This window comes from Osmia lignaria, chromosome 14 (genome assembly GCF_051020975.1).
Source record: "Osmia lignaria lignaria isolate PbOS001 chromosome 14, iyOsmLign1, whole genome shotgun sequence".
Lineage (NCBI taxonomy): Eukaryota > Metazoa > Arthropoda > Insecta > Hymenoptera > Megachilidae > Osmia > Osmia lignaria.
This window is the reverse complement of record NC_135045.1, coordinates 13,393,615-13,421,257: the sequence shown is the minus strand read 5'-3', so window position 1 is coordinate 13,421,257 and position 27,643 is coordinate 13,393,615. Positions and strand designations below refer to the sequence as shown.

General features: G+C 31.7%; 1 long non-coding RNA gene across 1 annotated transcript in view; it reads left to right on the top strand.

Annotated features, from left to right (window-relative positions):
• LOC143306081 (uncharacterized) overlaps positions 1-27,643 on the top strand; it is a 103,843-nt gene that overhangs the window by 37,966 nt on the left and 38,234 nt on the right. Inside the window, exon 2 of the long non-coding RNA XR_013063482.1 lies at positions 1,978-2,079. This is a non-coding gene — a long non-coding RNA (uncharacterized LOC143306081). The remainder of the gene's footprint in view (positions 1-1,977; positions 2,080-27,643) is intronic.

Genomic DNA, 27,643 nt, shown 5'->3' with positions numbered 1-27,643 from the left:
GTACTTACTTCTGTACATTTATTTATGTTATTATACAGTCTATTATTAGAAATAATATTAAAGTTAGTATTAAATTATAAAATTTTCTAATATAAGGAACTGTTAAGCCATTTTTTAAATTTTAATATATAAAACTATTAATTAAGTTTAAAATATACATAATTCAAATTACAATTTATTATAAAAGTATCAATCTTTGTATTCCTTCTTTAAAACCTGACATTTATCTTATAATCGATGATTAATTATTGCTGTTGAAATATTCTTAATTGAAGAGTTATCAGTTTTTTAGATTGACCATCTGTGAAAAATGAGAGTGCTCAGTCTTTTTTTCTTCTTTATTAACTGATATAGTATTTTAATGAAATTTGTATTAATTATTCCTTCTGATTATAATTTTGTCAACACATCAATAGTGTTTGTTACACTGTATTTTGACCTTGTTACAATGGAATAACAGATCAAGGAATTTTTTTTTTTTTCTTCAAATCAAGCATTCGTACATCACCATTCCTTTTTTCTAAATGTCACAGAACACCCATGTCATCACTGTCGACGTATTCTTTCATGGTATGACGATTAAAAGCTGACAGCCGGAGCTCGAATATTTCTATGTGTTGTTCATTTTAAAGATAAAAAATTAGGAGCATGCCCTCTAATATACTTGTCGCGTTTCTAATTCGCGTGAAATCTTTTTTTATGATTTTCGGATGATGTTTCAATGAATCTATTAAAAGCTCGTGTTCCGGGTTGATTGAAAAAGAGGAGGATTAATCTTCATTCTATTTCTTTTTAAATTCAAGAATAGAAATTAAGGTTCACAGAGAATCAGTTACTTAATCATCACTAAATAATCGCGTAAATTAAGTAACATTAAAAGTCGAATTCTTTTCCTTTTTCTAGGCTATAGACAAACAATACAATTTTTTAATCACGTTGGAGGAATTGTTATTTCAAGTGTAATGAAATTGGTAAATATTAGCGATAATAATTACCTATTTATCATAAAATTTAATCATTAGTCGGTATTGGATTGGAATAATTAGATGCAATATTACATTTTCAGCTAAAATAATTTCCTTCGATTGTCGCAATATTTTATATTCATCGTAACTGTGTGATGATTAAATGTTGATTGGGAGCTAAATTAATTAATAACTTCGGTTAACTCGATGTTTCTTGTACTAATTTTTTTTTTTCATTGAGTTAAAAAGTTAAGTAAATAAATCATGGAGCTTATTTGAAGATTTATTTTGGATCGATTTTACTAATTATTAATTTTTAGAAATACTCTTTTCTTCTTTTTTGTATTTAATCAAAGATCCTTTTTTACAATCCTCATATATTTACTATCTATTACAAAATGACAATAAGAAAATAATAGCAATATAAATTATTTATGTAATTTATATTATAAAATATAATTTTGAATAAGATGATTCCATGATTTCGGTCAACAGCGTGTCTAATGTTAAGTTTAATCTAGGTTTAACTAATAAATATGTGTTTCTCCTATATCTATTTGAGCTCGCACCAGCTATCTGTTTGCTAATTATCAGTAATTCACGCGACAACATCGTCGACCTGTTCTCGAACCAGAGCGAAAGTCAATGTTTCGCACACGCATCGTGGCACCAATATAAATTTTTTTTTATTACACTCTGGCACGACGGTATTCTGTAACGTAAAAATGAAATATTTATTAAATTGCATCAGTCCACTTCAATAATTTATACAAACCACTTTTTATCATATAAATCAGTGACCACTTTATAGCAACGCACAGTATTTTTTTTTTTTGCTGTTTTCAACTTGAGAAATTACAGTAAATCATTGGCTTTTTTTGTTTCTTTTGAAATACTAACGACATGATAGAGGGTATCATTTTCCCTCTTTTTCCAGCAAGACGATTGGAACATGATTGCAAGTGATGCTTTCCAACTAATGAACTACATTATTTCATTCTTCTGTTTCCAGACGTTGCCAGGGAATGTTAACACGGTGTAAGAAGAAGAAGAGGAAGAAGAAGGCATTCAGGAAAATTTATTTCAACACGGAACTGGTGAACCAGTACTACTAGTGAGTAGATCGTTGCAAAAAAGTCCTTCATTAATGCTTAAGTGATCATACGTTAAACGAATATAAAAATTGAAATAATTAGAAATTATTTTCGAAAATCGATAAATGATTAACCCTTTTTCTTTTTCAAATAGAATATTGAAAAATTGAAGGTAATACGTTGACTGCAATGGTGGTCACATGTGACTGCAGTCTCAAATTTTATATAATTGAATTACTAGCAAAATAGAAGAAAAAATAAACCTTGAATACCATTAATATTGTACTAAAACATTTACCAAATTGAAAATTTAAATTTGAAAATTAATCGATCTTATGCTTAATAACTATGTAGTATTTTAATAATGTTTGACTACATATGTCTATTTTTAGCGGGGCAGTCGACGTGTTAATAAAGTTTTTGAATTAATTAATTTTCAACTTAACTGCACTCGCGATCATATCAGGCTTCCTCAGGAAAAATGATAATTTCTCGAGTTCTCGCCCTTCCTCATAGGCATAGGTGTGTGTGTATATAGAAATCTGGCCCTATTATTTACGTGCAAAAATTTGAATGTACATTTATTTATTGTTCATATTTCTCGGTTATATACTAACATTTATAATATTTGATAATAAAAAAATTATATTTTTGTTCTAAATTACATTTAATGTTAATATCATAAAAACTAAGATTTTGAAAACTCCTACTTCCATTATATCGTCATTTTCCCTAAGGAAGCCTGATATATGTATAAATTTTTTATATAATTAAAAGATTAGTATAAACACGATATGTATACGATAATTGGTGTTATATCATTTTACACATAAAGAAAGAAGTGGTCGATGCTCTTTTGATGCTTCACTGATCGTAAAATATTAATATCTGTCTGATATTACTTCAAATAACAAACGAGTGTTTAAAATTTTGTAAAGGTATCAAATAGGTATGAATATTTTCGTAGAAGTATCAAATAAGATAACGATTGCATCTGTTTGAGGAAATCAGAACTGTTACTGCGTTTTTGTAATTGAAAATTACATTAGATAACAAATGCCGATGGTTCGTCGTAATCATTACGAAACGTTCGTAATTAGCTTTCTCTGTAGTCTTTAATTAATGAGAACGCGCGTCGTTGGTGTGTATATTACGGGAAACGATCAATGAAATAACTTGGCCTACTTTTAAATCTACGATTAAATGAAACTGCAACGCTTTTCTTACGTAAAACCGTCTTTCTGTTCGTAGAATTAGATAAACTCGTGTTCATGTATTGCTTTTACGCGACAACATAATCTTTGATTGCTCTATTTGTATGAACGGTTAACGCGTAACATTTCATTGGTGAATTGGCAAATCGAACAATGTATTCCTAATTAAATAATTAAGTTCATAAATTAGAGGTTTTCGATAAAACATTAAAAAAAAGGTTATTAACGAACGATTGAGAAGTTCTGTTTTCAAATGCTTAATTAGATAGCGATGACGTTAAGTTCTTTCTAATTTGACCTATTATTATGTTTTCATTATTAAAATTGAAATTTTGAAATGAATAGAAATTTTTAATCAATGTAATATCGGTGTTTGAGAAATAATTAACAATATCTTTAGAACGTTTTATTTGCAATGTTATTAACGTATATGTATAATTATGATTCACTAAATACAAGTATTAAATTTTTGCAATAGTTTACCTTTTAGAAATGTAAGTGTTGATCTTATTTAAAAGTATTTTCATTATTTATCACAAGCTATTCATTTTTACAAATACATGACAAAAGATAAATCGTCCTTCTTCTCTTCTTTTGTCTAAACGTTACTAACTAATTAGCCGAAGATAAACAAGAAACCGAGGCAATAGAGATTCACAGAGTAAGTACTTATAGAAACAAATGTTAAGCTTTTGTTATAGGTTAGAAAAATTATTCTCTTGCACTCTATGACTTATACAGGTTCGAAGAGGTGATAAATATTCGTTTTTGGACACGGTAAATGTGATTATGATAATCAGAAGCTGCGAGTTTCGCAAACTATTCGCGGAACTTATCTTTGAACAATAATGGTTTAATCCGTATTCACGGTGACTTCAGACTATATTAAAAGAATATTATTCCAATCATACATTTTTTAAGGTTATCGTTCAAACAGATTTTCATTTAAAAAATTTTGCTTTTTTCTCCACGAAACATTTAATAAATTATTGCAATTATAAAACAAAGCAGCATAAGCCATATTTGCAGGCAATGTTGTTTAAAGTTCAAAACTTAAAATTCTTTTTTCACATAATAAATCGGTCAGACTGAAACTTTTTGTACTTACATTAGATTATTATGACTGATATACGTGTATATACGTATACTCGTGTGTATGTGTGTGTGTGTGTGTGTATATATGCATATAAATAAAAATTGGAATTCTATTTTATTGCATTGCTGGTTTGAAGAGAAAAGTAATTCTTTTTAAAAGCACAAATGCTGTCTTTTAGATCTTAATGATGCGATAGTTGCAGAAATATTGAAATGTAACTTGCGTCAATCTGCCTTATAATCACAGATATGCCGACATAATAGGTACCTACAACATGTAAGTAGGTATATTGTAGATTCATCTGATCGATTTAGCCATAGGTGAGTCTACAAGTAGTAATTTCCATCAACGATCAGCTGGCTTGTCCGCTAATGTTTTGCCGTGACGAAGAAATTTCCGCGTTCCAAACGAGGATGGAATCTGTCGTAGTTGGGTGTTGTTGACGCGAACTTGAATAATCTTGTTACAGTAACCCGACTGGCAGCCAGTGTCAAGCCTTTTTTCTCCGGGCGCACGCACGTGCATTGACATGTACCATCTGGTCGCTGGATGTCGCCGTATAGCAATTGAACGTAATGATATTCTGGTACCATCCGAGTTACATCCTTCTTTTTCCTTCCCTTGCACTCTCAACGTGTATCGTTCTCTTTTTCTTTTCACCATCGAGCTTTCCCTTCCCACTTTAGCGGCTGTTAGCCGGCGTTGGCCATTGACCGACCTTCGCAGTTGAACTGTGCCGCGAGATGATAGGAGTTGCTCCTTTCTCTTGATTCTCTTTCTTGCTCGATCGTGTGTTAACAGTCCCATTTCATCTCTTGCTTGGTTATGCGTTAAACGTGCTTCTGTAAGTATGTAAGTACAATACCCTGATACATCATTATGAATACCCCTATTTTGAACATTTTGAAAATATTTCGGTAAGTTCCATACCAAACAGCTTTAATTGATTCCCATTTCGGATAATCATTATAGACAAGGCATATTTTTTTTTGTTATTGGCAGAAATGATCACATCCTAAGTTAGCCTAAGGATAGAGCCTTAAAGTGTAGGCATCTCAGGATATTAGTTATCGATACAAATGTATTTGGAATTTATTACCCGCTAATGTGAGGACCCTACTATTATGTCAACGTGTGACGTTCAGAAAGCATCTAAGGTAAGACCATGTGTAGGGAGCAGAGTACCTCTCATCTCTTCGCAATAAAAAGTAAGCTATAGCTTCTGAAAAGGCTATTAAAAATTGTTAGAAAGATACCGGAAAAAATGATAGTCTAATGAGGCTACGTCTGAAAAATAGGGTGGCTGTGCAAAGATTTTTTAATTTAAGAAAAGTTGCTCTGGAAAATATATCCCTTTTGTCCTGTGTTATACGGTATATCGTTCTATCTGGGATGAGTATGCTTTTTATTTCCAAGGTTGTTACGGAACCGACAGCTCGTTTTAATAAGATTTCTAGGTCGGCACACCGAAGTGTTTAAATAACACGCGTTTCCTTGTGTTCGATTTGACAGATACCCTCGGAGGAATTTAGTAGCCGCCTTTGGTATACACCACCACGGACAGTTTGATAGATCTGTTACTTAAATGGCTCCTGACTTTGATTGGCGTAAAAAGGAGCTAGGAACGGAATTACCTGCGATTTTTTATTGGAAGGACTGTTTGAAATAATTAGAGGATTAGCTAGTTAAATGACTTTATCTGTTGGTTAGGTGCTCGAAAGATTGAAAATAGTTTATTAAAGAATAATTGGTTCGAATGTGCAAAATAGCTTCCTTAATAGTATTCAATAGCATAGTAAAATAGAATATAGTTAGGTCTATCCACTTTGTTAGATTAATTATATTTTCTTATGATTCGTAAATTTTCACGAACTTTTACAAATAAAAAAGTAGGTAGTGTATTGTGACAAATATAAAAGAAATAGTTATTAATTTCAGGTGTCATTAGTTTTTATTATTAAAAGGTATAAACATAGATGAATATGGCAAAGTATGAATCTTTCTTTAGGTATGAGTATGAAATAAATAAATATGATAACTTTATTGTGTTTATGCAAATTGTTATTTTAATATATTACAGATTTAAATTAATTGCATTAATTATTTTATTATTCCATACTGTATTATACACCTCTACAGGCGTCTAACGGTTTTTTATGGCCATTATCGGAATTGAAAAATTTCTATCAAAATCATTTTCATTTTCAAAGTTGGCGGATAATTTTTACTTTTAACGCTAAAGTTAACTCTCGTCGGGGCACGATCCGTTTATAATCGTATTCATAAACTTTGCACATTGACATCCGGATTTTATGAACTTGTTAGACATAAACACAGCTTCTTTATAAACTATCTGACGGACTATCGTGGCCAGGTCAATTTTATTACTTTAAATGCTTGTCAAACCAGAATTATGACATTACACATTAACGTGTGCAGAAAAAGGAAGTTCGCGGAAGCTAATTAGCGCTTCTAGCGAAGCTCACGAGTGACAAGTTCCTGTTCAGGTCAAGCTGAAGTATCGTAGCACCCGTTATGGAAGTTTCAACGGGAATGTGCTTATTATTTATACAAAAGCGGTTCAGTTTGAATAAAAAGAGATGCCTTCAAGGCACTGGAATGTGAAGTGATGACAATTGGCAGGAGGTATTATCCTAGCGTCCGTTCTACTTGAAATACGTTACCAATCATTAGAATCTATGAGGTACACATGTGTATAAATTTCTTACTTTTAAGCTGGACATTTTGACAACCATATATTTCCTCGAATCCTTCATCTTTTGTAATTATAAGTTGCTTTTTATAACTATCAGTAGATTATTAATAGAATTAGTAATTTAATTTGTAATATACTTGAGAGTTCCTATTTATGAAAAAGCATAGCCTTTTTATTATTCTCTTTCAAAAATTAAAGTCTTTATAAAGTTCTGTGGTTTAATTATAAATAATTTTGCTAAATATTTGAAAGTTTATCCATACAATAAAGACCTAACTATTATAAAAGTAATAGACTCAATTTATTGAAAATAAAATTACAAATTGGCAAGATATTCACTGATTTTAGGATAGTAGTTAGCGATAAATTTCACATTGCACAGTATCTCTTAGATTCTAATGCTTACATAACGCTTTGTTAGTCGTACATTTCATAAGATCTACGATTTTTATAATTTTAGCGTTTTTAAAATCTAATCGTTTTTGATTTTTCACGCCTGGGATTTGCAACCGAAAAATCTGAAAAAATTCACAATCACAAAGAAACATGTCTAGAATATTTTAGAATTTTTACAGATTTTTCGCATAATGTTAAATAGGAGAAATATGGTAACAACTACTTTTTCTTTCTTACCCTGTAACTACCCTCCCGGTTGAGGTACAGGGTTGAAACTTGGTGTACCGTGGTTTTTTGGGATAAGCTATGCGAAGTAAAATCGGCTCAAGGGCACTTTTGACTATCTTATCCTGCTATACCCTTTACATTTCTCAACTTTTGTACAGAAATTAGCACTTATTGAACCATAAAGAATGTAAACGAAGTAAAGAAGAATAATGTAAAATTCTACATACTGAAATGACGAATAGATAACGTCATCTGTCAAACTGCTACTAACATACATATTTTGGAGCATGAAATCGATACATCTGTTCGTTTTTGTTTTTAAATTAAACGTGACCGGTTTGTTAGCGATCGATGGCAGCTCGTTAATCGTCGGCAAGGTACCATATTTTTACAGCAAGTAAGTATACATGCCTTCGGTAATGGCGTTTCTTTTCGTTCGATGCTTTGCCCCATTCCTATGACGCGATCGTCTCTATCGTGCCGGCTTTTACCGAACACCAGCAGACACTGTCCCATTTGCAATCACGTGCACGTTGCACCACGATGTCGACATTCTGTCTCATGCGCCGCTGGTGTAATTGCTTCGCCAGACAGCGAGGATCTTACAGCGCGTCACGCCAACAAATTATCATAATTCGCTCGATATGACACTGAAGATACCTACTACGGTTTGCGGCATTCCGTTGAACGGAAGTACGATTCAATGATCGCGATACTTACTACGATTTTTCAATTAACCTTTCACAATATTTCTAACGCCTTTCAAAGAAAATTGTATCTGTTTTTTAGGAAAATATTTTATGTTGTTGCATATCAAACGGTAGATTTCGAAATATGGAAATTCTGACAGGATTTGATGACTTAAAAGTATAGCAAAGTGGCATATCGCGCTTATAGTGACACATCATTTTGAAGCCTAAGGTTCGATGGCAATGGCTATATAATAGGGATGTGCGGGTATCCGATTTTACGGCTCGGGCGGGTGTCCGATACATGCGTGCAGTCGGGTAGCCCGACTATTTCGGGTCAGGTCGGATAAAGTCGGGCAGACTCGGATGAGCCCCCGCGGGCCGCGGTCCGCGATCCAACTCTTATGTACTTGTTAATGCTTGCAATAAGCATGTTCAAAATCTATTTTGTATAAAATGAACATACAGGTGGCATGGAATGAAATTCATTTCAAATAAATTTGTTACAAGTATTATTTTCCCACATAAAAAATTAATTTTATCGCCCGCGGCCCGCGGGAGCTCGTCCGAATCTGTCCGACTTTATTCGACCTGACCCGAAACAGTTAGGTTACCTGACTGCACGTATGTATCGGACACTTGCCCGAGTCCGCCCGATGTTTTCCGAACCGACCCGAATAGTCGGGAACCCGACATATTAGTTGGGTCGCACATCACTACTACATAAGCATTCTATCAAGATTATTAACGTAAAATTGTCGACTGCCAGTTACAGCAAACATTGACCAATCTTGAAATACATAAGGTCTAATACAATTTAATGATATAAAAGTATCGCGATATAGCACATACGAAACATCAATTTGAAGCTTAAAGTTTGCTGAATATTACCATATTAACGTTTTATTAACATTCCTAATATAAATTGAGTAATTATTGAAATTGGATATATTATAATAATAGGTTGATTATACCATTTCTTCCACCGAAAAATCACTCAACTTGTATTAAAAATACAAAGACATAAAATTCATTAGTTATTGTCACTTAAGTTTAAATTTCAAATTGATATACCATAAGTGCTATTTTGTGTTACTTTTATGTCATCAAATCGTGTCAAACTTTATATGTTTCGAAATCAGTCATCGTTTACTGTAATAGTAACTAGCAACCAGTTATTTCGTATTAAAAATGTTAACAAAAGTGTAAATTTATGTAATCATTTTCATTAAAGTTTAAACTTTAAGTTAAAAGGGTACGAGTGTTATTTTGCGATTCTTTTATGCGATCAAATCATATTAGACTGCTTTTTGAAATTCGCTATTTGATATTCAACAGTCTAACACACTGAAACTCGGTATTTAGGCAAAAAAATTGTATGATAAATTATGATTGAGAATAATTGCGGTAACGATGAGAATAACGATATTTGATCATAAATGATGGCATGGCATATTAATGAGTTAACGAGAAATCTGATTACGGTTATCACTGTTTCTTCTTGAACGCGAATTAATGTTTGTTACTTTGTCTTGTTTTTTAGCGATCAAATTGTAGACAGGACATTCAAGCCGCTTATTAGTAAATTTATAAAGATTAAGTGAGTTTGTTTAATAGGTTTATTTTCAATGATTTGTCTGATTTGAGGTATTACGTTGGATGATGATTTTCTGAAGTTCATTCAAAGTTAATATGATTAGTGAGTTAAAGAAGTGATATTATACATATTAAGAAGTTAACGAGAGGCACGATTAAGGCAATTTTATGTTTCTTCTGCAAGTATAAAATAAATGATAAAACTGCAATTGAAATTTATTACAGTTTAAGTTAGTTACTGGTAAAATTATTCTCTCATTAGTAATTTATTTTTGAATATCTAGTTTAGTAGTTACGTTTGTTATATTCATTTTAGATGAAACCTCGTAAGGCAAACTGATCAATATTTTTTTCAAATTTTAACAATGTGTTGACTGATACATAACATTGCCTTTTCTTCTTTTATAAAGGTACATATTTAAGGTTCTTTCTTACCTACAAAGAAGGATGCCAAAAAATAGTCATTTTTGGCACTGTCTAGAAATGAAAAATTCATGTAGAACCTTTAAAAATGTTTTCCATGGAACAAAATATCCCTTGAATTCAAACATGTGAGCATTTTTTCATTTAAGCTTAAGTTGAACTCTCAGAGGAGAGTTATAAACCTGTATGTCTATTTGTGAAACGTTACAGTAGAATACAAGAAATTTGATGATAAATGCAATTTTACACTTTTATGTTGCTCTTTTTAAAGAAACTGTGAACCACAAGACATGCTTCGACGTTCGGTTTGTACAGCAAGGATCTAATATTTAGCGATGGAAGTAGACCGAGATTGCTTAACTTTTTCATCAATTCGGCTCGTTGGATATTTTAGCAAAGGACACTGCCAAAGCATATGGTTCAGGTCTTGTGTTTCAAAGCCGCATTTGGCGTTTTCTACAATATGGACACGCGCCAGGGATGCAGAGAGGTTATAATGGTCTGATCTACATCGATTGATCATAACCATAACTTCACGTGGAAGATTTTTGTTTGAAAACCATGGGTTGACACTGTCCTCAAAATAATACCGAAAGAATTCTTTTCTTGTTGTTTGTCCTTGCTGCTAAATGAATGCATTCTGAAACCATTTTCAAAATAACTGATTAAAAAAATTAGCTAATAAATTAATTGAAGTTTGAAATCAAGCGAGATCAAAGTACCATAAATCATTGCTACATGGGTAGAACAATCAATACGCGCTTACCGTTTTGCATCCGGAGACGAATATTATAAGTTCAATAATTTACAATTAAAGTTATATATAGGTACATATATAATTTGATCGGTTACCAGTAATTTCGGAATCCAAATAGTAACTCGGGACTCGAATTCGGCTCGAAACACGAAACTCATTGTCGGTTACATTCGATTAAACAAGATAACATATGAAAATACTTTCAAGCTGAAAAATGTATGGTAAGTCTGGGAAATCATGTTTCCGAATTTAGTTTCGAACCTCGAGTCGAGTTCGGCTCCCGAAATTACAGGTATTCGAACAAATGTACTTATGTGCTGGATAAATTTTCGGAATTCGACAAAAATTCTCGACTAGATCTCTAAGTGAGTTCAATTATTATCATATATGTATACATGTTTAAATCCATTTTCAACAACTTTTCTATCATTTTTCTCGGGAAAATGATAAAGACATTTTTTGTTATTTTGGACAGATTTTTAAAGGTTCTACATTCTTCATGATTGTTATTTCCGGGCGATGTCAAAATTGGCCATTTTTTAACATCCTCCTTTGAAGGTAAATACCTAAAAGCAATATTTAAACCTTGTTATTTCTTTCTACTTCATATTTTACACAATCGATCACTTTAGTTTTTGGAAAATAATAAGAATAAAGGATAATGAAAATTAAAATATCAATAAATAATAGCTTATGTAAAGGAAGAATGCAATGTACTGACGAATTAATGTGATATAAAGTTATTTCAATTAATTTCTTTCTTTTTTTTCTCTGAAAGAACATCACAAACTCTACGTTGAATTTTCCCCGAAAAAGAAACTGCAGTAAGTTCTGTAACTTCTGTAACTAATACGAAGATTTTTAAAACACTTCCGTTAAACGGATGGTAACCAATCAATAATATCGACAAGCGGAAAGAATTGAAAAGGAAATGATCAGTTCTCTATCCAGTGCAATTACATTTGTGTGGCGTTGAATTTTGATGCTATCCTTGCGCACCACACAAGTTCAAACGGGATTGCATGTTAAATAATAATATCAAATCTGTCAACCTGACTTTCGATTACTGCGAGTCTACATGCAAAAATGCATAGAATCATTAATTTAACTAGTTTTTCATCGAACAGATAAGAACGGTACAATTTTCCATCGTTTATCATTAGTTACATCGTTTTTTGTTTTGCTCGTCGATTCGATTTATACTCCTATTAATTTTCCAGAATATTTTTCAATGATTAATTGTAAGGTGGTTCTGGATTAAAAAGAAAAAAGAATTGATAGGCGTACATACAGGTTGATATCGGGTCCTATCGAGTTTAGTCGTCTGTAGAGAGATATATCGACCGGAAACTCGAGTAGCCCGAAGGCGGTCGTTTGTCGTTCGAGACATCGGCTTTATTCGACCTCTCGAACAGGTGTAATGAATTCAAGTTTACCTTAAAGTTTCACCGCTCAATATCAGCTTAAGCCCACATTATCGAAAGTGGTAGAAAGATACGGCAGCTGGTGGGAAAATGGAACGATCGCTTTTTGTGTCTTTCAATGAAACTAATATGAATATGCTTTATTTAATAAAAGTCACTGGATTTTCCGTATTTTCTTGTTTTCCTGTTCCTGATGTCCTGTGTAGGAACGGTAAGGTTTAATAAGGATTATTTCCGATTATCTATAGTTGTTTCAATAAATTGATTTCTTCTATGTAAGCATCTATATATTTTGGCTTAAATTATCAATTTTTAGCAACTTTTTATTCATCAGAAAGTTAAAATTTTGCTTAAAAGTTAGATTATTTAATATTAACAGGTTGGACGTTTAACACGAATTTAATACATACTTATAATAAATAATTTAACACACACGATCAAATAACTGAAATTAAATTCAAAGTGATATTCATATTATAGTAAGTACATAGTTACGGGATTGTTTAAATTGAAAAATACACTTTATTTTAAAATAACAGTACGAATAGTTACAATTATAGCGCACCTTACTATACATAGCCGTTTTCATTATGGCATTGTTAGTAATAATCGGCGTTTTAATGTGTATTATTACCTGGTACTGTCCATTTTCTTCATTGTCACAGTCAGTTTATTAAAGAATAAAAAATTTATTCAGGTCTTCCATCAAGCTTCCATTTCATTTCCATTTTATGTAATATGTAGTTAAATTGAAAATAACAACCATTTTACTCATCGTCAGTATAAAATATTTCCATCAAAAGCTAATTAAACCGCTCATTTTGATAATAGGAAATTTTTCGCCAGATTTTTATTGATATTCAGCGAGAAATGATAGATAAAAACTGAACTAATAAAATAGTAGCACGTAATAGATAAGAAAGGTAAATATCGATAAGCAGTTATCACAAGTATCTTTGTTTAGCATCATTGTTGCAAAGGTAATAAGCTACTTCTGTCATAGAAAATTAATGACCCACTTTCAAATCAAGCATTTTAAGCTACCGAGTATTCAAACAGATTGAGTTTTATATCTTATCGCGAAATAAATTCTAGTCTGCTTCTTTCCTGAACATTTCAATTAAAATGTTTTCTATTCTTTGCAATTTTTTTATCTGTTTTGCAAATATATAAAATGAAATATCATATCTTACATACATGCTGTACACATACATGCTGTACAATTAGTGGCGTTCGATATACACTGACATTTAAGTTGAAAATAAAATACAAAAATACAGCTATGTAAGTAGGTAAAGAATAAAAGATAAACCAACATATACAGTAATTCTTTAACTTAACAGCAATCAACATACATTTCAGGGAAAGCACTTTAATGAATTCTATAATAATTTAAAATAAGAAACCTGAAACCAATCATTTTGACCCCTTTGGTAGTTCTAGTGTTAATGTTGAAACTTATGGAGTGTAAGTCATATCTAGTCAACATCATTACAGGTAATATTTTCTTCAGGATCTCAAAATGTGCAGAAATTAATTAGTTAAATACGAATACCTACTTTATAAAGAGTATAAACCTTTGAAGAACCTTTAACTTTACGGCTCGAGAACCTCTTATCTGTAGTAGTATTCAAATTATACGAAGAAAAACTTTAAGAATATATAGTGAATATATTAAACTTAATTACATCTCTAGTCATTAATCTTTTTCATTTATTTTATCGTACGAGATTCGTTCGATTTTATCCAATTTTATTCGAAAATCAAAGCTGATCACTATTACTTGAATAAAAACATTGTACAAGTTCAAAAATCCTTCCTAAGTAATATCAAAATCCCACAAAACAGATAACACTTTTCTACTGGTTACAACATGTATTAGTAAGTATATGTTAAATTTGATCCCATCAGTCATTTCGCATTTGATTTCATTAACAAAAAATTCAAGTTGATTACTATTAATTTAAAACTTTATTTGCTTTTTATTATTTTTTTTCTTTCAATTATTCAAATACATTTATCGGTGCCGACATGACAATTATTATAACATGTTAATATTATGGAACCACAGTGAAATAAGACCTTTTTATGATTAGGGAATATTGAAATCCAATACAGTGAAACATTTTTATTAGAATTTATTTATATTCAATATTCACTAATACATACAGTCAATCACGAAAGTCTTCGTACACTGTTTAAAACAGAATACCTCATTTAAAATTGGACCAAATGACTTGAGGCTTTTGGAGAAGCTGCAAAAATTAATTTACTAAGATATGTACTTTTGAAGGGTACTAAAAATAGTGAAGGGTAATTTTTCAACTTTTTTATGTGAGTGTATAATAAAAATTTTAAATATATTTTTCGTACATTCAGATAAGTTATGTGTATGTTGAAAATTTCATCGAGATCGGTCAATGCACTTAGAAGTTACAAGTAATTAAAATTTCCGAAAATCGCGACTTTTCACCTAAGAACGTGACTAGTTATGTTATGACATATTTTAAATTTTCATTATAGACTAATTTTTTAAAACAGCAAAAGTACATATCTTAGTAAATTAATTTTTATAGCTTCTCAAAAACCCTCAAGTCATTTGGTCCAATTTTAAATGAGGTATTCTGTTTTAAACGGTGAGCGAATAATTTTCTGACCCACTGTATGTAAATACGCTGATCAGATAAACAGAGTGACAATAGAAAGAACGTGTTTTTCTATATTTTTTATAGTTAACAATAACCTACAGTGTTACAATAATTTACAAATCTGCAATTTGTAAATGTTAATACTCCAGAGAAAAATACATAATAGGTATTCAGTGTAACTGGGCTTTTATTTAAAAATGAATACAGTTGGCTCTTGTGTGTAAATGAATAACTTGATCCCACCCCTGGCCATCAGCGTTTTTCATTTGTCGCGCGAGATTCATTCGATTTCATTGACAAATTAAGGCTGATTAGAGGTACTATTAATTAAATGAGAGCAAGAGTTCGTTCGGGATCGCGGCAAAGCACGCGCCACCCAACAAGGGAGTCGAATACCGACTGTAATAAGCTCGACGCTCCGTTGCTCTCTTGTCTTTTCCTTTATCTACGTTGGCCTCTCGTTACGTCTTTTCTTTCTCCTGATCGAGACGCTGTCGCACCGACGCGACGCGACGCGAAGCGACGCGCCGCGCGTCGTCGCGATGTCAACGGTGACTAAGCCAGCGCCATCGTAATTTGTTCGAATTGCACGTACGCCAAAGTTCCGCACGCGAGATGCCCACGGTCACTGGCCCGTTTTCGCTATATTCCAAGCTTCGATTTAAGAATGGCCATGCTTCTGACCGAACGCTTTTACCTCGCTAAGAAAATCGCGAACGATTCGAATCTTGCGACGAATACGCTTCAATGAACTTTCCAACTCTTTTGCAACATCTTAAATTCGTTTGATTTTATTAATTCTACTGTACTTTTCTTTTTACATGTCATATTTCCAGTATATAAAAATCTTTCGTTTGGAAATTAAAGTGTCTAATTTTAATCGATTTACTGTTGTCAGTAAGTACACAATTCGGAGGTCTGAGTCACAGCTGACCTGACTAACACTATTCGAGGGTTAGGTAATAGTACTGGGTGTTTTGTTTTATCTAAATAAGCTCTACTGATAGCCACTTTCATCTATAAGATTCCACTAGTACACATTACGAGATTTTTTATTGCCATATTTCATCGATTAGTGTTTTCAAAGAAGGGTATTGATTTTATTTAATGACAAATTAAGTAGACATCATCCGAGGAAATATTTGATTCTATACCAGTGATTTTCAACCTTTTGATAAATGCATACCATCTAAACTAAAATTCATAAATTCCAGTACCATCAAGGAAAATATGTCATCTACAGTATCGAGCAAAGTAGGCTTCCTTAAAAAATATGGCAATATAGGGGAAGCAACAATCTCAAAATCCTAATTTTAATCAAGAAATATTTAGTATTACAATTAAGAAATATGAATAATAAAATTAATATCAATTCAGATTCTCCGGCGTGAACGTTTATGCGCAGGTGGTGGGAAGCCAGAAATCTAGAGGCTCTCATCCCTACATCGTCATTTTCCCCAGAAAAGCCTGATTTAATTCCGAGTATATGTACATACATAAAGATTTAAGAGAGATTATACACATTACATTGCATAATTATATTGCTTTTATATATTTCTTTCTTTGTTTCTTCTAATAGAATAATGATATAAAAAAGAAACTAACATGTACAATTACCAAGTCGTATTAAAATTGTTATACTACATGTTACATAAATTATTTACGTACTACCCAGCTGCCTATCGCGTACCATTAGTGGTAGGCATACCACTGATTGAGAACTACTGTTCTATACTATATCTTATTATTAATAGATATTGGTACACCTTATCTATGATAAAATTAAGAGGACGGTTAAATGAGAAATGAAAACATTCTTTATTACCTATATTGATTAACAGAGTTCAGAGAACGGATATTTATGATATTTGTTATTAACAACCGACATTTTTATTTAGAATTTCATCAGTTAGGGGAATTTAAAGGAACATGCTTCACGGATTTAGAGGGTATGTGCATATGTAAATATATAATAAATCTATCAGCTTCGTTTGGCTATTTATTATTTCTGGTTAAGGTTTACAGTAATTATATATTTGTTGGGAAATTAATTTGGGAAGTTTATTACTAAAAACAGTAAAAAAATGATGTTTCTTGTAACATCACTTAAAATACCAACATTCTTTTCGAATAACTTAATATTATAAAAATCGTTGGGAGTTTTTCCATTATCTGCAGGATCATTTAAATTATCATACTACTGGGTAAATTCCGTTTCTTTTGAATAAATAAGCGATAATATGCTTTCTGAATTGAGAAACTTTATGCATATAAATTATAAAGTCTAATTGTAAGTAAAATCTTATCTAAGCACTGAAATTGTCTGAGCATTCAGAAAAAGCTAATCGAGCACTGCTTAGCTTCAGTATCACAAGCAAATTAAACTTATTACTGATAAGCTAGGAATTTTTCGTAAAATATCACTTTTTGGAATGATCGAAACGATTCAAATGTTTGAACAATTTATTTGCTCAACTTTAGCAAAGAATAGCATTCAAACATTTTTTTAGTTTCAAATCTACGTATGGCTTCGATATTTCAAAAACATGTGTATTATGTTACATGAAAAATTTAAATTCAGTTAATAAGATTTTCTGGTATTTTTATGACAAAATTGCTTCGAATAATTAAAGGGTTGAAATCTATGTTTGCTTTCTTAAAGCTATAAAATATTTAAAATGATCATATGACATTACGAATAAAATTACAATTTTCAATGAATTGAAATAATCAGTACTTGTTCATATATGATATATTTTCTTTAGATTAATGTGTTTCTGTTTAATTTTGTAAATATTATATATATATTATAAATTCTTATTATAATAAATGTTATGTAAGTTATTGCATAGTTACATAACGATGTTGTATTCATTTTTATTTTTTAGTATGGATTTTTTTGTAAGACACAATCAATAAATGAACAGTTGGACCATGTTTCGGATGGTGTGCCATACAGCAACGTAATATGGGTTGCTCATTCTCAGGCATTTTGTGTGTATTTCATAAGTATCAATTGTATGTTATCAATTGTATAAAAATAAATCGCTCTTTATCCACCTTTATACGAATATCTCTTATCATTTTATTTAAAATTCGTGTAAAATCAATTTCAAAAGTTTTTACTTTTATATGGTTAAATTCGTTTTTAATTAATTTTCTGCTTTTTATCTTGTGAATCGTTTAAAAAATATATGTATAAATCATACATGCAATACAAAATGTATTCATAAAAGGTATTAGTTTATTAACACTTCATTTCTTGTAAACTTAAACATTATTCTAATAGACGAAAAAATGAAAACTGTAGAAAACCCGGAAGCAAACCCGGATAATATAAACGCAAATAATACATTTTATTGAAATGAAATATATGTACATTCTCGCTCATTTTTTGCATTTATATCAATCACCAAGTAGGTATCTAAGAGTTCATCTTTGTTTCAAACACGTTATGTTTTCATACTTACACATGTCTTAACATTGTTTAGAATGGTTTATTTTGTCACAGATAACAGAGGTATTCATAAATTTGCAAACAAATTGCAATTAAAGGTAATTAAGTAAGATATTACGTACTTCGATTATTTAAAAAAAAATCTATTGCAGATACAGATAACTATTCATAATTAATTAAAAAAGAATATATATAAATAATTATTCAAAACTAGTCCCTGCACCTATATCACTCAGTAGTGATATAGGACCGAAATATTACTGAAATATTACAATAGTTTATTTTGTCAGAAAGCATAAAGGTGTTGACAGATTTGCTAGTAGCACATTTTTGATTGTTTTTAATTAGACGCTGAAAGTTCCACAATCAGTTACGTTCTCTAAATGCAGAATAGAGTTATACGATCAGATAGTTAGAGACTGATTGTTGCTCGCAGATGGGCGCTAAGGAGCGAGCTGCTTGATTAGGTTCGAATTAACGTTCGATAGTTGATTGTTTCGATTGAAATTAACTTCTATTTGCGTAATATCGATTTTCTCGAATCGTGTTCTCTTAATATTTTTCCCGAGTTGTAATATCGCTTCGCTCGTGCCGCAATCTACATTCTCGTTAATGTTTTCTCGAAGTTGTTTCGTATCTGACTATAAAATGTCAAGTGTCTTAGCATCGTTGAAAGCAAAAAAAGCAAGCTTTGTAATTGCTGCTAGCTTTATATGCATAGCGAACTCATTTCACACTAGATTGCATACATTGGTCCGCGCATTTTAATTCGTTTTGTAACAATAAATTGTGATATATTGAATTTGAGAAAGAATTTTGATAGAAAACTATTGTTGCAAAGTAATTTAATTTTTCCTTTTATTAACAATTACTTTTTCATTCAATTATCCTTTATAAGTAAATAATACATTAGTAGGAAAGTAATATAAATAATATTTTTTTATTCATTTTCGCTTGATAATTGAAAGATTATTTTAAGTTACAGTTAGTTACAAAAATATACAAAATGTGAAAATATTATTAACGAAAGTCGCACAATATATTTAATATTTACACATGAAATTCTATTTTAAATTTTCTACACAAATCAGCCTTCAGACCCGCATGAAATGACAGTTGTTTTAAATGCAAGTCAAAATGACTATAATCCAGCATATCCGTTAATTGCGTTATGAATTTATAAGCTTAGAAACGTTTTAAAATTTAACACATTTCTTTTAACACATTGCAACATCTTTTTGTTGCAATCATACAAAAGTTGCACAAAAGATAGAGGGTAGAGATATATGTAGGTAGGCTACGCGCAGCATTGTTCTTTTTGCAATATCGTTCGTTTGTGTGAACGGAAGTTCCTCTGACCTTCCTAGTTGCGTGTTAAACGGATTTATGAAACAGTCTGAGAACAGCTCTTCTTTTTGCATAAAAGTTTTTCAATATGTTGTACAACGATTGCATTTTAACCCTTTGACCGCTGAGCACTCTAGGCTTGAACATTCTGTAGGTACAAAATAAGAACCAAGTCAATAACACTTACCACTTTTCTTTTTATTCCATCTTATTTCTCAGTTTATTTCTTTTTCTTTTTTAGTGTTTTGTCATGTCATTATAATATGATAACATATGATGTATAACTAATAATATGCGTTGATAATTTTTATTTGATTATGACTAGGATATACAAGAAATAATCTATGGACGCAGATATGCGTCCATAGTTTGCAACAACAGCTTCCATCGGACGCATATGTATATATATATATATATATATAGCAGTCAAAGGGTTAAACTGTTTGATGCACCGTTACAATTATTACAATATTACAATATTCCATGCCTGAGGAAGGATTCACTTTTTAATATTTATAGGTTTTATTAATTCTACGTACTTAAACTAATCGTAAACGGTAAAACGAAGTAAACTACGAATGAAACGGGTTCGTCGCGGGTTCGTCGCGGATTCGTCGCAGATTTGTTGCAGGGCACGTCGCACGTCTATTCCCCATACGTCATCGTCGTCGATTGATTGTCGATTTTTTTATGATCGGTTGCATCGCGGACCCCCTGCGACCCCCCTGCCGTCAGCAGTAGAATCCAGAATACTCTGGAATACATACATCTTTTATTTCCTACATATTTAATAACTATGTATGTTATTATACATATAATTTATTGCCAAATCTAATTTGTTAATACACTTTTTGCAAATAAAATGGATAGGTGTTATCACAACTTCGTAGCAATTAAAAATTGTTAAAAGTAGTTCCGATTAGGAGAAGTCCCATAAAGCCTTGTCTACACTCGTAGACAAAATCGTGTGACTGTCTATAGACAAATCGAGAACTTTGTCTACAGACAGTCGCGAATAATTTGCAACACAGTCGACGACTTTGTCACGTGTCCACATCTACAGTTAGTCGCCACAACACCATGACACAGGTCTGGATATAGACTCATTTGTTTCTGTCTATGAACACGTCTCCACTGCGAGATGTAGCGCAATTTGTCTCAAGTTTTCCATTCGAGATGGAAGACAATAGACTTGCGATTTTCATGTATGGAACAATCATAGACACCCGCTTTGTTCTTCATTTGTCTATAGACAGTTGCGGAATATTGTCTATAGACACGAGTTCCGCGATTTTCTCTACGGGTGTAGACAAGGCATAAGAATAATGCAATCTAATTGATCGCGCTCCACCTCAGTTCACACGTACTTTCGGTCGTGACGTATGATTGGTCGAAGTGGTCACATCATTAATTAGGCTCGTGTAAAACTGGGCAATTGGGCGATGTGTGCGCAGTACAATCTTGTGATTGGTGGATACTACCTACACCTAACTGTTATTAATTCAATTGAGTTACAAATAAATTAATACCTAATCATAAAAAAATTTGATGATTGATTTTCAGTCATCAACCGTTGGTATCGAAAAACCTATTATTATTACCCTGCCAATGGATAAAGTGTTAAACCGCTACTTGCGAATTTATTAGTTTTAATCTACGATTCACTGATTACTCGCCTGAGTGGCAAATACCAAACCAGACTGGACAACCATCCCAACGATCGAGCCAAGGACCTGTACAATACCAATATGCCTAGAAGACTGCATAGAAGACACCCCAACGACCTCCGACACCAGCACAGTTTTTAGTTCTATATCATGATCTTTCTCCTACATAGTTGTTCTCATTATCTTTCAGCCGATTTTTTAATATTTAATATTTTGCACAATTTTTATGGACAATCAATTCTACGATCATTCGTTAAATATATAAAGGTTTATCGAACAGATAGATGAACGCTAAACCAGTAGCGTTTCTAAGAACGCTATGGGGAAGCATCTACGCGATATACACTTGGAACCCCGATATAACAATTTACCGAATGTCCCCCTAGGACAAATTGTAAAGATCATTGGAGATAAAAAGAAAAAAAAAAAAAAAAAACAGAATCAGAAACGTTTACATTTTATTTTCATTTTGTTTGTTATTTTGTAATGTTTAATCTTGTATACAACGATAACAGACAAGTGAACAGAAGTCTCGTATTATTATATGTATTTAAGTTTTATCATCTGGATAGAATAAAAAAGGGAAGTATAATTTCATCGACATGTTCAAAAGTGTCCTACACTTATTGTTAGTGACTTTAGCATGTAATTACTTTTCGTATGATGCAGCTTCTTCTGCGATATTCATGCTGGACAGCATTTTCAGAACACCGTTTCGTGTGTGATCATGAGTATGCACAATCAACGTTAAGTTATCGGCGTTGAAAATCAAAGGTAATCAACGAGATAGCCGATTACCTATACCGTAATTGAGATTCTCGACCAAGGCTACCAATTGTACACGAATATTACATAAGCAAAATGTAAATAGACCTCCGTGAAAATCTAGTTTATACATAGATGATTTATTCAATTTTGTATAGTATACTTTTAATCAGAATTAATTTTACTATCAAATAGTAAAATGTATGCATTCTAATTTATCTATCGCTTAGAAACTTTTTAATACAAATTTCTGTTTATCAGATGTGTATATTCTGTTCATTAAAAATGTATAAAAAATACACTAATCAAGTAAGATATTATTTACATTTGTTTTTCCTGAAACGATGAAAAGGTAATAAAAGTTTGAAGGGTGTACAAGGGTTAACAGCAATGAAATATTAAATGAATGTTAATTGCACGGATTTATTAGGATACCTCATTCAAAAAATGACTGTTTTTTTCTAAATATTTTAAGGATTCTAATAATTTTTTTTCCCGATGTTATAAAATTTCCATTTAGATGTCCTGTGACTTTCGAATGAAAGAGTATATTCATTGTCACAATGATGCTGAATCAGATGCTGAAAAACACTAATCCGGTTTTCAAGTTCCGTTTGATCAGATTATTCGGAACATCTGTCAAAATTTTTCTCACGAATCTTCCCTCGGTGGACACGCGTTAAACCTTATTTGAACGGGTTTCGCTTATTACAATTCAGACGGTGTGTCATTCGTATGGGTGGTATGTATGATGGATTGTGCGAAAAGTCAGCTTCTGGGATCGAAAGCAGCAGGTATCTTGATATGTTAAAGGATAGCCAAGCAACGGCTAGATCCTTCGTGAAAATTAATGTCATTTAATGTCAGACCGGTTTTACCTTCCTTCATCCATGCGTATCGTCACTGTATAAATATAAGACTGACTTTCTTCGAGCAAGGTGCAATGACTATTTTCAATGACTGCTTTTAAATTAATCGAAGTAGATACTAGATGAACAGGTGATACCCAGAAAGATCTGTACCATGAAACTGACTACATACCAAAAGGAAAAGGCACGTAGGCGATTGTGCAAAGTTAGGGAATTAATGACGGTCATTTGACACGTTAGCTGCCACGTTAACAGAAAACAAAAATTTCACTGCAATTAAAGGTAATAAAGTATGCGAAGCATCCAATGCAACTGGCAAAGCTGTAACTTTAAAACGATAGAAGATCGTTTTAAATTTCATTGGAAAAAATTAAATAGTATCAAATGGAGCACTCTTTAAAAGTGGAAGTATTTCAAAGATTTCAAAAATGAGATACATATGAGATATTCCATACAAACATTTGAATTATTGATTTTTTTATTTTTCAATTTCATTTAAAAAAATTTGTTTAGAATTATGTAGATACCTTTTATGACGTCAATCGATGCATTATTTAATTCTCTACTAAAAAGTATGAAGGTATTGGGCTAAAGATTAATTAATCCGAAAGATATGTACAGAAAACAGGAATTCTAAAAATCTTAATTATGATGATAGTAACATTAAAATTGATTTAGAAGAAGAACAATATAATTTTTAATTTTTAAATATTATAAAATTAAGTATATAACGGAGAAACATGAATAATAGATAAATATCAATTCAAATTTTCCGACGTAGACGTTTATACGCAAGTGATAAAGCCATACTCCTATACAGTGGTACCCCAGTATACGATCTCAATCCGTTCCTGATGTTTGGACTTATACCAAATCAACCTTTCCCATAAGAAGTAATGTAAAAATGATTAATTCGTTCTCATGTAAAGAAAAACTCCTATTGATATTATACCTACATTAATGGGGTTGTAAAATAATTTAAACACTGTTTATATCATGAACAGTATTTAAGCAATTTCCTAGAAGTTTATAAAAAATATTCACCAGTTTATTTAACATAATTATTTTTGTAAAATATAAATGTAACCTAATGATAGATTCTAAATTAACAAACCAAATGGAATAAATTGTATTGCCTCCTGTTTTGTAGTTATAGTTTGTTATATGATATCCTTACTTGTATGATCAGTCAGTTAATAATACATCAACTCCGAATACAATTGACTATTAATTTAATTTTTTCTCTGAGATAATTTTTTCTCTAAAAATGACGCAAAATTCACACAAAAATTTGTCGTATACCCAGCAAAATTTCTCACGTCCAAACAGAACGTATTCCGAATTGGACGTATTCCAAAGCAGACGTATGTATACCGAGGTACCACTGTATATCGATTGACGTTTAAAAGAATATACAATTCTATTTGAAAAAATAAACCTTATCATTTTAGAGGTATGGTCGAATTGTGTGAGACATTCTGTACATAGAAAGTATGAGGTAAATTTTCAAGTAGATTCAATCAGTGTATCAATTTATCGAAGGACACTTTCTCGGTTACACGCGAACGTATGGGTTTAGCAGTTTAGCACGATCCACCTACGTAATAGTGGAACACGATAGTTATCAAACTCACGTACGCCTCATCCAAGCAGAGCCTTAAGTGCATCTTGGAAATATGTAAATGAGTAAATACTGAATATGCGTTTGCTCTAGGTAAGTACGTGTGCACGAATAACAGATCAGCCAACGTTACTGGCCCTTTTGTCGTCTTGTTCCGGCATGACAAAATACATCGTAACTCATTCTTATCATAGGAATTACATACACGTATAGGTAACTACAAAGGCCAGATTAGTAAGTCGAGCATCAGGCAATGATTGTAACCAGTGTATAGGTAATTTTGATTTTTTCTCGTACAAATGTTCCTTCACTCGATCGTTTGAATAATCAAATTAAAGGGAAATGTTCTTTATAATACTGCTCACGCTCGCGGAACATTATTTTAATGCATGTAAATGGTTATTCGTAAATAAACAATTTATTGTCAACAGTTTGAATAGCAGGCCAGTTTCGTATAATTTAACTGATGGTATCTAAATGAAATGTATATTACACATAATGTATTGTCGGAAATATTAGATGTTTCGATTTAAATATCTTCCCGTCGTATCAAATTTCAGCAAACGCGCCAATTGTGTTTACAAAAGAGTATGTATCTAACTTAATTGCGTGGTGAATATAATCTCACAATCAAACATCATTTATACATATGTACCTGCAGGCATTTAGTGGAGGGGAGAGGGTTTCGTCTCTTCGGACGCCTTGAGTTCGGGCCGAGGACCGCTAGGTGGCGGCGAGAGATCGGTGCAGTGTTCTCGCAAGCGGTCGCTCGGCATGCCGTCCGATTATACGTAAGTTCCGAATAACGGTACGATAAGTGTCTGGGGCAGGGATCGTCTGTTATCAGCCCCACTGAAAATTCTGACAGACGATCCCGAGACGCGAAACGCCTTTTACTTCCCTCTCCTACATACCTATATAAATATTCACAATGACTGGTAACAAGACACATTAGAAATTGTATTTTTTTTATATTATAGTTTTCAAAATGATTCCTTCAGTATTAGACAAATATGGTCCAACAGTTTGGTCTATTTAATTGCATCTAAATAAGGTTCAGAGAATTGCATATTTTCCTTCTAAAGAAGTGATATCAAGTTTGAAGATCTGCATAACTTATACTTAAATTTTAATATGGTGTTAATGAATGTAAAACTAGCAGCATACATAGAGTAAATCTTAAAATAATAGCAAGTTTATAAATTGGAAGCGAAATAAGACTATTCACTCATCAACTCGCATTAGTCGCTTCTAGGTAAATTCGACTTACAATTAGCTGGATATCAAAATGTTTCCATGAAATTCCTATATCCCTTGAACTGATTAAACTGTCGTAAGGGATTTATACAATTTTTCTAATTGTAAGTTATACTTAAAACCGGTACGATAAGTTTATGTAGTAGAACCTTCTTCTTCTAGATCATAAATTTTGTAGAAATACCTGGTTTCATGGAAATTACTGTAAGATCACAGTGCAAAAAAGTTAATAGCTTCTGGATATAAACATTTCGTAACAGTTTGCAATAAAATTGCAGTTAAAAAAGTATCGATACCCATTTTCCTAATAGCAGAGGAATATAATTTTTTTTTATTTTTTTATTTTAGAAAGTCAGTCGGCAAACAAATCCACAATTACGAAGGGTTAATTAATTAGGTTTTTGTTTGTTTTTTGTAACCAATTTATTGTGACAAGTCTCTGTAATAAAGCATAGACAAATTATTGCTTTCGTCTTTTAAATACAGGTTTCATCTCTTGGAATTATCGATGACCATACGATGATTTGTATTAACATAAACGTCTCCTGTTCGATATTTTGTTTTCATGACAGCCACTTTCTTTTTTTACTCTGAACAGGAATAAACTGTTATATCGTAATGATACGTCGATTAATGGTGGTTTAAAGTACACCAATAAGATAAACACGTTTGCACAGTTTCTAAATCCTTCTTATTTCCGATGATATTTACAATTACTTGTGCAGCTACTGCATTTCTGTTTTATACCTAATAATTTGAGTAGGAAAGACCGGGGACAAAAGTAACAATTTCACTTTGAACTACCATTACGCAAAAACTATTACACTTACAAGAAAAATGTTTATACTAGAACTTTACATGGTTATCTGACATTATTAAGGTTAAGCAGTTTCGCTTTATGCCAAGTAATATCCAAGTTATTAATAAAAAATGGAGACCGAAGAAAGTACTACTAAAGCTACCGTCCTGAACGGGTGATTGGTTATAACATTGTATGGAATCGTAACTAATACAAATCAATTTTTATAAAACTAAAATATTTATTTGATTTAAATTATAATAATAAATGGTAAAAGGTAAACTTTGTAGTCAATTATTCGGTATCGCAATTGTAGAAAATATAAGGTACGTTTCGGTTTCACGTGTCCAATCTTTATATTCACTAGATTGCATCCATTTGTCACTTATTGTTAGTTTGCTCGTATTTTAAGATTTCATATAAACAAAAAAATAATATTAATCTTCTTGGTCGCTAGAAACGTTACAACCGATCCCAACTACCAATGTTACAATAATCTTCGATCATGCTTTTGGACTTGCATTACAACTTTTCACTGACGAGACGCTTGAAAGTATTAAGTATAACGACCAGTATTGCATTCAAAAGAGTAAAATCAAAGATGAAAAGAAAGGA